Below are 13,816 nucleotides of genomic sequence, written 5' to 3'. Positions count from 1 at the left end.
GCATCTGCACTAGAAGGCAGCTGGCAACATTCTAGATATGGCACAAGCATGGACCAGTGGTAGAGTGATGTTTACAGACCACAAGGTGAAATGTGTGCACAGAAAAACTGCCTGAAGACCCACATTTTAAACTCATAGTTGATTGTGAGTGCAGAATTTGTTCTAATTCAACAGATTTTGAAACTTCAAAATACCTTGTGTGCTATTTTGCGTAATGCACATGTCTAACCTAAAGTGTGTTTGTAATTGTAGGAAAATAGCTAGTGGTACCTCAGTTTTTATCTACATTCCTGGCTCGAGATGAATGTGGACTGAAAATATACACCTTCATTGCAGAAGGAGAAAATGAATTTCTGTTCACAGTGGGAAATGATAATTACGTTTGCCCTGTATGTTGCTAAAATATGTCAATAAGGAAAAGTAAGTATTTGGAACGACACAACAATGCACAATGAATTAAAAGGTGTTTTTCATGAGAATAGCACGCCTTGGACAAAGAAAGTTGACAAGTTGAATGCCACTTTGAAAACTCAGCAGTCATTTTATCTAAGATAGCAGCAAAGGATCAGAAAGGCCTGTATTGAAGCAAGATTTCAACTTTGCCATCCTCTGGCAGAAGAGAAATCATTCATAGATGGCAAAGTAATTAAAGAAGCAATCACTGTCGCTGCTGACTCATTATTTGAAGATTTCAAAATCAAAGAAGGAACAATAACAGCAATCTAGAGCAAATTACTTGATGCTTCTACAGTTGCAAGAGAAATTGAACTTTTTTCTGAAAATGACAATCCGGACTTAAGGTTAGTATCAGATAGCATGTAGCCACAGTTACCATACTGAGACTTGGTGAGCAGAGGCCAAATATATATTTATATATAATTGATTTTAGACTTATATATAGTGTAAATTAAATATTTTACAATGCAATTAAATTTAGTTCAACAAGTGATCCTGTGCTTAAAATGGCCAGAGACCACTAATCTACGACTGACGGCGCAGTCTCAGATTAAGTGCTCCCCTGTTTACAACAGATGAAAAGGAATTTCTTGATGTTAGTGAATCTGTGGAATTCTTTACAATGAGGAGTGTAGAGTATAGCTGATCTGACTACCTGAAGTACACGTTTTTCACCAATTAGGGAATCAAAGCTTATGGAAAAAGGCAGGAAAGTGGAGTTGAGAATTATCAGATTAGCCACACTCAGTTGTCTCAATGGGCTTAATGGTCTTCTGCTCCAGCATCTTAGAGTGTTATGGTTTTACTATATGAAGCTGCTATACAAATACACTTTTTGAGAATCAGTTAGATCAGGTTGACTATGAATTTAGGTCTCTGATTTCTAAATGTAATACCTTGAGACTAAGATTAGCTGTGACTAAGGGTCACCATCTAATTATCAGCTTGCTTTGAAGTTTGCTGCCAACAGCCCCTCGCCAGAAACAATAATGGCCCAAGTTAGTGAAAGAAATTAGGCCAGTTCTCGGGAGGCTGTTTTTTTGTTTACTGGAACATGATGTGAACTCATGTAACAGCAGATTCCTGCCGCACACTTGTTTCCTGATTTCGATTTCTCACCTGATTGTGTTGGAACAGTTCGTGCGTTTCAAACAGATCACCACCGATTTCCTTGCTGACAATTAGTTCTTGCGGTGAAACAAAGCTCTTTGTGGAGGGAGAAGGTTTAATTTAAAATCAATCTGTACGTAAAGTCTTAGATTAAAAGAAAATCATGGAATGCTGCAAGTATTTAGCAGCTGTCTTGGCATGGAAGAGAAAATTAACATAAAAGTGTGGCACTTCCATCAGTACTAGGATAAGTGATCTGTAAAGATCTGTTCACTGTCTTTAGTGCTTTTATGTTGCCATCATCTTTGTGTTAAACAGTGAACATAAACATTCCCCACACCCTGAGTTCTGATGAAATGTTTCATCCGAAATATTCACCCTTTTCCTTTGCAGTTTCTCTTTGACCTTGTTCCATTATTCTACCCTTTTTTTGTTTCAAGCATACGAACTAATTAACCTAACTTGGGGTAAAATGCTTCTGTCTCCCATTCCCAGATGCATCAGAACATTGCTCGTTGGAAGGAGATGATGATTTGATTCCTCCACTTGAACATTGCATCAGGACAAAGTGAGTTAATGTGAAATGATTTATATACTGAGTTTTGTGTAGAAGTGAGATTTCTGCTTCACATGCAGTGAAGTCACGGCAGCTAGGGGGAGGCGACTGCCTTGTGCTGTTATTGCAAAACTAATAATCCAGAGACCTGGGTTAAAATCTTGATGGAATTTGAATTCACATTTTTAAAAAATCTGGAATTGAGTTTTATGATGACCATGAAATCATTATTAATTGTCATAAAAACCTATCTCATTCAGAAATGCCCTTTAGGGAAGGGGTCTGTTGTCCTAACCTGGTCTAGCCTACACGTGACTCCAGGTCCATAACAATGTGGTTGATGTTTAGCTGCCCCCAGGCATTAAATACTGGCCTAGCCAGCAATGTCCATTTCCAGTGAACAAGTGAAACAAATTGGTGGTAGATTCTGATTTACGTGCAGACTTTTAAAACAGCTCTATTTAGTCATGATTGACAGTCTGCTGTTCCCCCATTTCTACTAGGCCAAATTCCTCGAATTCCTTACTGTACAGCAGCAGTTGATTCTGTGGTAGTCATTTGAAAACAGAGGCTTGCCTTATCAAGGCCACCAAAATTGTGAAATAAGAGTTCCTTTTCACAAATGCTACCTTGTGATGTCTATTTCCTAAGAATGTGGAGCAAATGAAGTTGTGCTTATTCCTCCCTCCCCTGCTCCCTTTGAAGAAGGTTTATTCCATTATTCAGTTAGGCCATGGCTACTCTGCAAAAACATTTGCTGTTATTTCTAGAGTTATTGTGGGGACCAAAGGTGGATGAGCATACACCCCAAGGTGGCAGAGAGAGGAACAGCAAAAAGTATAAGCCAGCCTCAAAGATGATGAATTGTACTTCATTCCTCTCTCATGTTACACTTCACTGCTGATAAATTATCCCAAAACTGAAATAAATTACCCAGCTGTTACTTGTATTTACCTTGATATATCCCATAAATTACCAGAGTGCTTGTGATACATAGAAATGACTCCCCCATCACACCCTTCCCGGGTTATTCCTGTAAATCATCCCAGCGTGTGGCAGAAGATGTACCCTTCTCACCTCTCAAATATAGCACCAGCACTATTATTTCACAAACCCTTTGCATTCAAATTGACATTCTTAAATGCTGCACTTTTTCTAAGCTGATTTTCTGAATTGATTGAATCCTGTCAAGGCTGGCTGACATCACCAGCCCTGTCTGCACATGTGTAGGTGCTGGGAGCCGTTTTATCTGCTGCTTTGGAGTTTGGAGGAATTGCTCTGACCAAAGATAGCCACTGACCTTCTCCAAGAAGTGTGGCTATGTGGCAGTGTGACAACCCAAGAACTTGTCAGTAGGCTGTACAAAAGTTTTCCCTGTAAATCAGCATGTGTGTGGCTCCACAAAATGTTTAAAGGGGGCTAATTCACTGCCAGGTTTGGACCAAAAATGAAATACTATGAATAATTTTACAACATTAGAAGTGCTACATAAACACAAATAGTTGAATCAGTTAACTTTATGAATGATAGGAAAACTGCTAAAACCAAACGAAAATTAAAAAACTGAAAGCAAAGATTGGGTGAACTTATTTATATGTATTAATTATTATGTAAGCAAGGGGAAGGCTAACATACTGAATGAAAGGAGAATGCTGATTGGTTGGTAAGTGGAGTCATTTGCAGGGTACAGTGTTTTGGCTTGATGACAGCACCCTGTTAGTGATGAATGCCACCTATGTTGCCATCGTAGCAGTGTATAAACAAGCTTCACTTGTTGCTCAAACCTTTGTGATATCTTATGCTTCATCTGAGATAAATAACTCAAAATGATTTGATCAGGGTAGCCATTATCCCATAGGATAGACTTGATGGCCCCATTTCAACATCAAGTTTGCATGGTGAACATGCCTATCACAAATAAGTAATGTGATATATCAATTTCATTGCCCATGTGATGCCAGTTATGTAGGCCATGTGCCCAAAGACCAGCAAAATGTTTATAATAGCACGTTCCTTCAAGTGTTTGCAACAGGCACGTTACTGACCATAGCCAACCAGCCTGCATGTGTAAAGCTCACAACACTCAGTGATTACGCATTTGGACAACATTTGCTGGATGATTTTGAATGTGCGATCAGTTCCACTGACAATCAATTTAGGATTGTCAGGCTCAGTGTGATGCACTTTCATCTGCTGGGGGTTGCACATATTAGTACATAAGGCCCTGTTCTTTGAAGGCAGACAGACCGTGTACATGCATAGCTCCTGTTTCAATTTAAAATATGTGCCAGCCATATGCTAGTTCATTTCTTACGGCAATGCCCAAGGCAATGGGAGAATGGTTTAAAATTTAGACCTGGCTGTTAAGTGTCAATTGGCATTAATGGGAAAATGTTGCATTGCAATATCTGTACCAATTAGCACTCTCCAGTCCTGCAGAATAAATAGTGGTTTTCTCCTTCTACCTGTTCCTTGCGAAATGTACGATGAGTGCATGACAAAAGTTTAGTCAAAATGTGACTCTCTTCAGAAATAAAGAAGGGGTGGTAGTGTTGTAGTGGTAATGTCATTGGTGTGGTTATCCAGAGGCCTAGGATAAAGCTGTGTGGAGATGTGTTCAAAGTTTTACATGTTCAATATGTTGTTTGGTGGAAAAGAAATCTGGAATTAAAAACTAGCTTTTATAATGGTTATCAATTGTCATGAAAACCCATCTGGTTTACTAATGACCTTTTAGTAGAGGAAATCTGCTATGATTGTCTGGCCTGACCTACACATGACTGCAACTAACTAAGGACAGGCAACAAGTTCTGATCTCACTAGTGATACCCACACTTTCTATTGGAGAGCAGACTGAGTGAGGGAAAAATAATCAAGTGATAAATTGGGAAGTGTTAAACATTGCAACACAAATTAATGTTTTGCAGAATTATAGAATTGCCAGCACAGGAGAGTATTCAGCCCATCTTGTCTATGTCAGATTTTCAGAAGATTGTTCTGATTTGATCCCACATACCAGCTTTCTTCTCATGCCCCTCCAAACTATTCCTCCTGAAGAGCATGTACAATCTTGTGGAATGTAATTTGGCCATCATTTCAGGAAGTGTGTTCCAGGTCTTACCAGTTTGTCTGTCAAGAAGGTTTTCTTTATTTACTCTTTGTTTTGAAATTGTTTTAAATAGGTGACCTCTGGTTACTTGCCAGAGGAAACTGTGACTCCCCTACTTGTTCTATGAAATCCATTATAATTTTCTATAGGTCTATTAAATCTACCCATAACCTTTGCATCCCAAAGGAAAATAATCTCAGCTTGTTCAACCCCTCTGCTTAATTGAAGTCCCTTGACCATGGTGTTATCCTGGTAAACTTCCTCACTGCATGTTCTGTACTTTCATATAAGACATAAGTTGAAGCCTAACTGATATCTCTATTGACAAAGCTAAGTATTTCAAATGCTTTCTTAATCATCATCTCAATGTGCACTATAACCTTCAAAGCTTCGAATCTGCTTTTGAGGTTGGGGGAAGTTACCTCTTGTACATTTCAGTTAAATAAGTTGTTAAATAATAACAATGACTACTTTTATTAAGCTATCCAGTAACAACTAGTAATCTGTATTTGAAAAGACCTACCGTAATTACAACTGAGCAGTTTGCTAAAAGAGATTGCTAAGACACCTGATTATAATAAATAGACAGTGAAATAACTCCACATCAGCTGGTATCCTGTCACCAGGCCACCCTTCATTTACACATGCATAGTACTTGAGACTGGTCTGGCTTCCTCAGAGCCAGCTCCAAGTGAACAGAACTTCTGACACATCTGTTTTTATCTGTGAATCGGGGCTCCCTGATTAGACCAGGTTAACAGCCCCAAACAGGGAACTCATATTCTATGAGACCCACTTGGCTGACCTCATTACAGTCACTACAGGCAGCAACAGAAATATTTGACATTGAATTTTTACCACTGAGGATTTTTCTTCCAGAAAACCATAACCTCATGGCTGCTGCTGTAATTCCCAGTTAGACTGCACATAATGACATTAAATATTTAATATTTCTGTTTCTTAGGATGCCACTTAGATGTTTATGTTTGATGGAAAATTTAACCTAAATATATCACAGTGAAAATAACGTATGTCTATCCTTTGCGCCCCCCCCCCCCCCCCCATTTATTATATCACTGATGATCACTGCAGTGCCTTTGATGATCTTGTCCCTACAGGAATGTTGTCTCTCTTCCCATGTATTCACTCTTTCGCAGTGTGGCTCCCATTGAAAAAAATTGATTTGGCAGACCAAAATATTCCACTGGTGTCTAGATCAAGAGGGCACTGCCTTAAATAGATGAGGAAAGTGATGTCTTCATGCACATGGTAGGAGAAGTTTGCAAATCTCTCTCACAAAAAGAAATGGATACTAACTCACCTAATTATTTAAAGCCTGCAACTGATAGATTTTTGCTAGACAACAGCATGGAAAATATTCAGAGTCAAGGCAGTAGGTAGATTAGAACAGAGGTCAGCCATGATCTCATTGGATGGTAAAGCAGGCTTAAATGACTGAATGGCCTCCTCCTGTTCCTGTGTTCTATTTTCATTGCCTCAAGTCCAACACACATCACCAACAATCTTCCCTCCAATATGTGGACAGAAGTGGGGATGTTGGCCGATGATTACACAGTGTAGGTGCTGAAATAGTGCATGTTGTTATGCAACAGGACTTGGACCGTATCCAGGCTTGGACTGACAAATGGCAGTAACATTCAAAACACACAGATACCAGTTCCAACAAGACACCGTCCACTTACCACCCATGACATTCACTGAATCCCCCACTATCAATAGCCTAGGGGTTACCATTGAGCAGAAACTCAACTGGACTCGCCACATAAACACAGTGGTTACAGTAGCAGGTCAGAAGTTAGGTATACTGCAGCATGTAACTCACCACCTGACTACTCAAAGCCTGTTCACCATCGACAAGATGCAAGTCTGGAATGTGATGGAATATTCCCCACTTGCCCAGATGGGTGCAGCTCGAACAACACTCAAGCTTGACAACATCCAGGACAAAACAGCCACTTGGTTGGCACCCCATCCACAAACATCCACCCCCTCCGCCGCTGGTCAGCAGCAGCAGTGTGTACTATCTACAGGACGTACTGCAGAAATTCACCAAAGATCCTTAGATAGTGCAGTACCCTCACTGAACCTGATTCACAAGCTAGATGTCAAACCCACAATGACCTCCATCTCATCGGACAAGGACAACAGATACATGGGTATACACCACCACCCTCAGGTTCCCCTCCAAGCCATTCACTATCCTGACTTGAAAATATTCACCATTCCTTCACTATCACAATAAAAATCCTGGAATTCTCACCCTAAGGGCATTGTGTGGCTATGTATAAACACATGGACTGTGGCAATTCAAGAAGGCAACTCACCACCACCACTGTAAAGGCAGCTAGGGACAGGCATTAAGTGCTGACCAGCCAGCGATGCCCATCCTCTCTGATTGAATAAATAAATAAAACAGTTATAAACTGTGGCTCTAATTCTTGATCTGTTTGAGTGGGAGTAGTTTCTCAGACCCATCATGATTTTGAAAACTTTAATAAAATCTCCTGTAGCCTTTGTTCTAAGGAAAACACTGGCAACTTCTCTGATCTTCCTTCTTTTCTGAAGTGTTTCATCCCTGGAGCCAAGCTCATAAGTCTCTTCTGCACTCTTACTAATCCATTCACAACCCCCTGTAGGGTGGTATCCAGACCAGTAGACAGTACCTCGAGCTGAGGTCTTCCGTAAGTTCATCATAACCTCTCTACTCTGGTACTGTCTACCATTGTTTATGAGACCTATAGTTGTGTATGCTTTATTAATAGCATTCTTGAACTTTAACGGCTGCATATCCTTTCAAAAAATACCCTTTTTTTGTGATCAGAGATAATGGGAACTGCAGATGCTGGAGAATCCAAGATAACCAAGTGTGAAGCTGGATGAACATGGCAGGCCAAGCAGCATCTCAGGAGCACAAAAACTGACGATTCGGGCCTAGACCTTTCATCTTCCTTCTTTTCTGAAGTGTTTCATCCCTGGAGCCAGGCTCATAAGTCTCTTCTGCACTCTTACTAATCCATTCTCAACCCCCTGTAGTGAATGGTCTAGGCCCGAAACGTCAGCTTTTGTGCTCCTGAGATGCTGCTTGGCCTGCTGTGTTCATCCAGCTCCACACTTTGTTACCTTTATTTTGTACTGCCTTTCAATGTTCTTTTATACCAAAGTGTATCACGTCACACTTCTCCACACTGAAATTCATTTGCCATAACTACCCTTTCTCCTAATCTGTCATTGTCATTTTGATGTTTGATGCTGTCTTCCTCATTGTTTACAGGTCTCCTAAGTTTCCACAAACTTTGAAATTGTCCCCTCCACCTTAAAATCATTTATATATTTCAGGAAAAGCAAGGATTCCAACCCCTGCAGAAATGCACTAAAACTTTCTTCCAGGCTCTTGGATGTTCATGTATACCACATCAGCAGTCTTTCCTTGATTATCTTATGTGTTACCTTGTCAAAACACTAGCAAGTTAGACACAATTCTCCCTTCACACATCTAAGCTGACTCCTCCAAATCAATCCATAGTCCATATGTGACTATTAATTCTATCCTAAATAATTGTTTGTAGATATTTCCCCACCATGGAAGTTAACTGTCACCTTTAGTGTTTAGGCCAGTGTCTGCAACCTTTTTTGAACCAGGGAATAATGTTTGCAATTCTCCAATCCCCTGGCCCCGACCCCATGTCCAGGAAAGGTAGACAGATAATTGGCATGTCCAATGCAATTTCTAACTTCGCTTCTCCGGTTTCCCCTCATAACTGCAACTTTGTAAGCCTCCTCTGTATTTCCTCCAGAACAAGTGTATACTTCCTGTACTGTGCTGTACACACAACCAATGTCTTATATAATTGCAACATTATATCCCTGCTTTGGTATTCAGAACCTTGCCATTTTTGGAAAAGTATCCCATATGTCTTCTTTAGAACTTGGTATCTACTTGTCCTGCCACCTTTGGGGACCTGTGGACATATGCTTCCAACATGCCTCATTTCCTGTACCCCTATTGGTACCCTCATGTTTATTGTGGATTCTCTTGCCTGCACTTCTCCAGAATGAATTCAGTTTGCCATTTTATACCAACTCAGGTGAACCATCCTGCAGTCAACAGTCATTCTTCTTGTTATCATCTGCAGTGCCAATTTTTGCATTCTGTACAAAATTTCTTATGCCTCCCACATTTAAATTTAAACCGTTAGCTTACACTACAAACAGCGAGGAACCCAGTACTGAGCCCTGTGGAATACTACTGAAAACCACTTCCCATGTGCTCAAACTTCAGCCAGTTTTGGATCCTACTTGCCATGGTCCCTGGTGTCCAATGGACTTTATGTTTTCTCAACACCTTGCCCAAAAAAAACAGATTAATGTGGCACAACTTGCTCCAAGCTTAAAGTGAGAAATTACATTCATCTGAAAAAGGAGAGGACTTCTGTTCAATGCAACACAACCTAAAACTATTCTCTAATTTATTAAGGTGGAAGGGAGCATTTGTTGACTGGAATGGAACGGACCCAATTCTGTGAGAAGCTCGATTATCGTCTCTGAGGTTGAACCTGGATCATGTGGCCCGGGGGACTGAGAGGTGCAAAAACCAAACACCAACACCTTCGCTTCTGAAGTGCTGCAGATAATAGCAGGATAGATCTTAAAATGTGTCTGTCATCGGATGGCACCCAACAACACCTCCATCAGTTAATTTACCTCATTTCTTCTGAACGTGTAGCGGTGGGGGTTGGGGGAAAAGTGGAGATTGTGAGTTGAAGGCCGTAAATTCGGGAAAGTAGTGACCTGGCTTATCTGCCAGTCTCCCAAATGAACTGCCAGAATGTGATATTTGGTATGCTACCATGCCTATTCAATTCGGGTTATTCTATAGGATTGAAGATCTTCCCTATTGTTAATAACGTGGAACCCAAAGTGAAAATTAGACACTATCAAAATGGGCAAGTTTGTTGGGCAAGGTTAATGGCCTGTGGCAGTGCTGAAGGGGCTGAGCGCTGTAGGAGATGCTGAGTGATTCTCTGAAAAGTTGTCTTGGATTCAGCAAATGCAACCTTTTAGAGGGTTGTGTTCAATTTTATCGTTTTTTTTGTTTTAAACAATTTAAGAAATTACTGAAGTAGGAAATTGGACCAAAACCAATTTTTCCTGTTCAATAAGGATGCTAAAGGCTCTGGTTCGATGGGAGATCGCAGGTTCACAGTTGCTTGATAGTGACTTCAGTAAACTCATGAATGCCTTTTACCTGTTAGCCACCATACTATCCACTTGTTGCTAAAAACAATAATGTTGCATGTTTAAAAGAAAAATGGCTTTTATTAGCTCATGCAGCTAATTTTTTTAGATCATGAGTTACAACTTATGATTTCCACCGAGATAGTAGAGGTCAAAGGTTGTACCGTGTACCTTAAAAGAATGGTCAACATGGACCAGAAGCTGGAGTTTCGAGGCTTTACCTGAGCAAAGCCTCAGGACACATTTCAATAAGTGAGGCAACTTTATTGTACCCTTAGAAGCAGCTGGCCACTGTACTTCAGTCTGGTTAGAGCTAGGTCTCTTGCTGGCAGTGGCCCGCAGTGAACGAGATGTAGGGATGGGCCAATATGTGGTGTACCTTCCAGGCTGCACAGCAACCTGTAAGTTCTGGAATTGACCATACACTGCAAAAGAATTTGAAATCCCTTTAGGAGCCCACATAATTATGCCGTGTGTTGATGGAGTAATCCTGAGCAGAAGAGTCCCTACAGGCTGCTCTGCCCTGTTCAGATTCTGGGACACAATCTTGGGCATCTGACTGTGAAACCTGGCAAACCATTTCTGCCATGAGATGGTGCCCATAACATTGACATAATTCAAATTCATACTGTACCATGTTCCTTTTTCCCCAATGAGGAGCATTTTCTCCCACCTCACTGTGGTTGAAAAATAAAGGGAATAGTGTAATGTTTCTTTGTTCCCAAATAGAGTCTGAGAATTTTTAGGAACGAAAAATAAACCAACAGACCTCAAAGCCTGATCCTACTACCCTGTTATGATTTTTCTCTGTGTTCCTTAAAGATATTTATTTCAAGTAAGCATCTATCCCTTTATTTGCTGCCCTAATTGATTTTGTATTTACATCCTACTGGTTCAGTGTTTTTATGTTTGTCTTGATTCTGCTTTTAATCAAGGATTCATCTACAAAAAGTGTCTTCTCCACAAACTGCAGGTTGATACAAACAATTTCATGACTCCCTTTTTTGAGGAGTTGCACTTTTTCAAGTATGTGTTGGCTAGCATTTGTTACTGAAGCAACTTGACCAGCACCACTAAAACCGATGAATGGCCATTTTGATTTCATAGCAACCTATGGGATCTTGGCCTGTATAAGCTGATTGCCATCTTTGACAAGTTGAAGATTCATCAGCTCGGAAGCATTTTGGGATGTCTTGGATCTATAAAAGGAGCTGCATTACTTGACATTGTTCTTTTCATTCTCTCCTTCCTTCCTTCCTTCATCTTTCCCAAGGATTACATTTCACTAAATTCAATCCAGTGGTGTCATCTTCCAAACTCAACCCCACCTTACCACCTCATAGGACAGCCTTAGGGCCTCATCACTACCAGCTCAGACATTATTCTGCTGGTTTCAGCCCGAATGCCAGTGCTGTTTTACATATATAAGCCCTTGGAGTAAAATGCCTGCGTCCCAACCCGCTTTCCATCTGTTGAGCAGGATTACCTCCTATTCCTTGTGCTTCGTTTTGAGCTGGCAAGCCTGTTGTGCAGAGCCTTTTAAACGTGACAGAAATAAAAATGTTCCCTAATCAGCTTCTGCGTTTAGTGCACTTGCCTTAAATGTCCGCATGATAAAGTTGTTTACAGTAATCTCCAGCCTCGTGTTGTATAACTGGTTGTCAAGGAATTAAAAAGCAGCCATTATGTTTGGCTTTGTTGGATATCTGTTGCCTTTAATTTGTTTGATGCAAGAAATGTGCATGTGTGTGCACAAATATGTGTATTAATGTATGTCTGAGTCTTCCTGGTTATTACATGGAGCCAAACAATGAGAGACCGAGCTGTTGTATTATTTTGTGTGCAGTAAGTTGATGCTGTGGACTTTCTGAAGAATTGCTGTTTTGTTTGTAAGAGTGAAATGAAATAATGGTTAATTTATTGAAAACCTTTCATTTGTGTCCTGTGCCACCTGTACACACCAATAATGCCTTCACGTGCTGCAGAATAAAAAGAATCCTGGCATATATTGAATTCCTTTTTCAAAGAAGAAGAATGTTGGACTGCATGACCTGACTTGTATGATTCTGTTTCCTGCCAAATATCACAAATCGTTTACAGTGACTATAAGACTAATTCATTAAATGTGCTTCATTATGCAATATAGAATCCCTACAGGCCAGAAAGAGGCCATTTGGCCCATTAAGTCTGCACCAACCTTCCAAAGGGCATCCCACTCTGTTCCCACAACAGCCTGTTCCCCAGGGCCAGTCCACTTAACCTACACACCTTTGGACTGTGGGAGGAAACTGGAGCACCCGGTGGAAACTCACACAGACATGGAGAAAATGTGCAAACTCCACACAGAGGCTGAGAATCGAACCCAGGCACCTGGCGCTCTAAGGCAAAAGTGTCAGACACCATGCCACCCAATATATTCTGCGTGTCTAGAATAACAGTTTTGAAAGCAGAAATTCACTTTCTAAAATGCATGCTCCTGTACCATGTTAAGTGTGTGATACAGTGTTTATTTTATTTCTAACTTATACAGTTTAGTCACTTGTGTTTGGCTGTGGAAATTTTCAATTGAACAGTGGAAAAACATTGCGCTGTAATGACAGAATCTGTGCATTTAAACTTGGCGCATAGAACAGTACAACATACAACATGGAACAGTACCGGCCCTTCGGCCCACAATGTTGTGCCAACCTATAATCCTACCCTAAGATCAAACTAACCTATACACCCCACATTTTACTATCATCCATGTGCCTGTTGCTTAAATGTCCCTAAAGCATCTGACTCTACTACCACCACCAGCAGCACATTCCACACTCCCACTACTTTCTGTGTAAAGAATCTACCTCTGACATCTCCCCTATACCTTCCTCCGGTCACTTTAATGTTATGCCCCCTCGTAATAGTCATTTCCACCCTGGGTAAAAGTCTCTGACTATCCACTCTACCTATGCCTCTAATTATCTTGTACACCTCTATCAAGTCACCTCTCATCCTTCTTCACTCCAATGATAAAAGCCCTTGCTCCCTCAACCTTTTCTCATAAGACCTGCCCTCCAGTCCAGGCAAAACAACCTCCACGTTTCTATTGTGCATTTCCCTGAGAACATCTCTTCCCAATTTATGTTATGTAGTTCTTGCCGAATAGCATTGTAATTCCCCCTTCCCCATACCATCTGCTGCAATCCCTCTCCATGACTATAGTAAAGGTCAGGGAGCTGTGATCTCTGTCACCGAAATGCTCTCCCACTGAGAGAGCTAACACTGGGCCTGATTCATAGCCAAGCACTAAATCCAGTATGGCCTCTCCTCTAGTTGGCCTATCTACAAAC

At 40.7% G+C, this 13,816-nt stretch overlaps 1 long non-coding RNA gene across 1 annotated transcript; it reads left to right on the top strand.

Moving 5' to 3' along the window:
- The first annotated feature begins 151 nt into the window (after positions 1 to 151).
- Positions 152 to 12,483, top strand: LOC132209263 (uncharacterized). The gene is made up of 3 exons (XR_009445346.1): positions 152 to 1,699; positions 2,062 to 2,134; positions 9,727 to 12,483. It is a non-coding gene; the product is annotated as an uncharacterized LOC132209263 (long non-coding RNA).
- The last annotated feature ends 1,333 nt before the right edge of the window (positions 12,484 to 13,816 follow it).

Source organism: Stegostoma tigrinum, unplaced genomic scaffold, assembly GCF_030684315.1.
Source record: "Stegostoma tigrinum isolate sSteTig4 unplaced genomic scaffold, sSteTig4.hap1 scaffold_777, whole genome shotgun sequence".
Taxonomy (NCBI): domain Eukaryota; kingdom Metazoa; phylum Chordata; class Chondrichthyes; order Orectolobiformes; family Stegostomatidae; genus Stegostoma; species Stegostoma tigrinum.
Note: the sequence above shows the minus strand (reverse complement) of the source record. Positions and strands in the feature narration are given on the sequence as shown.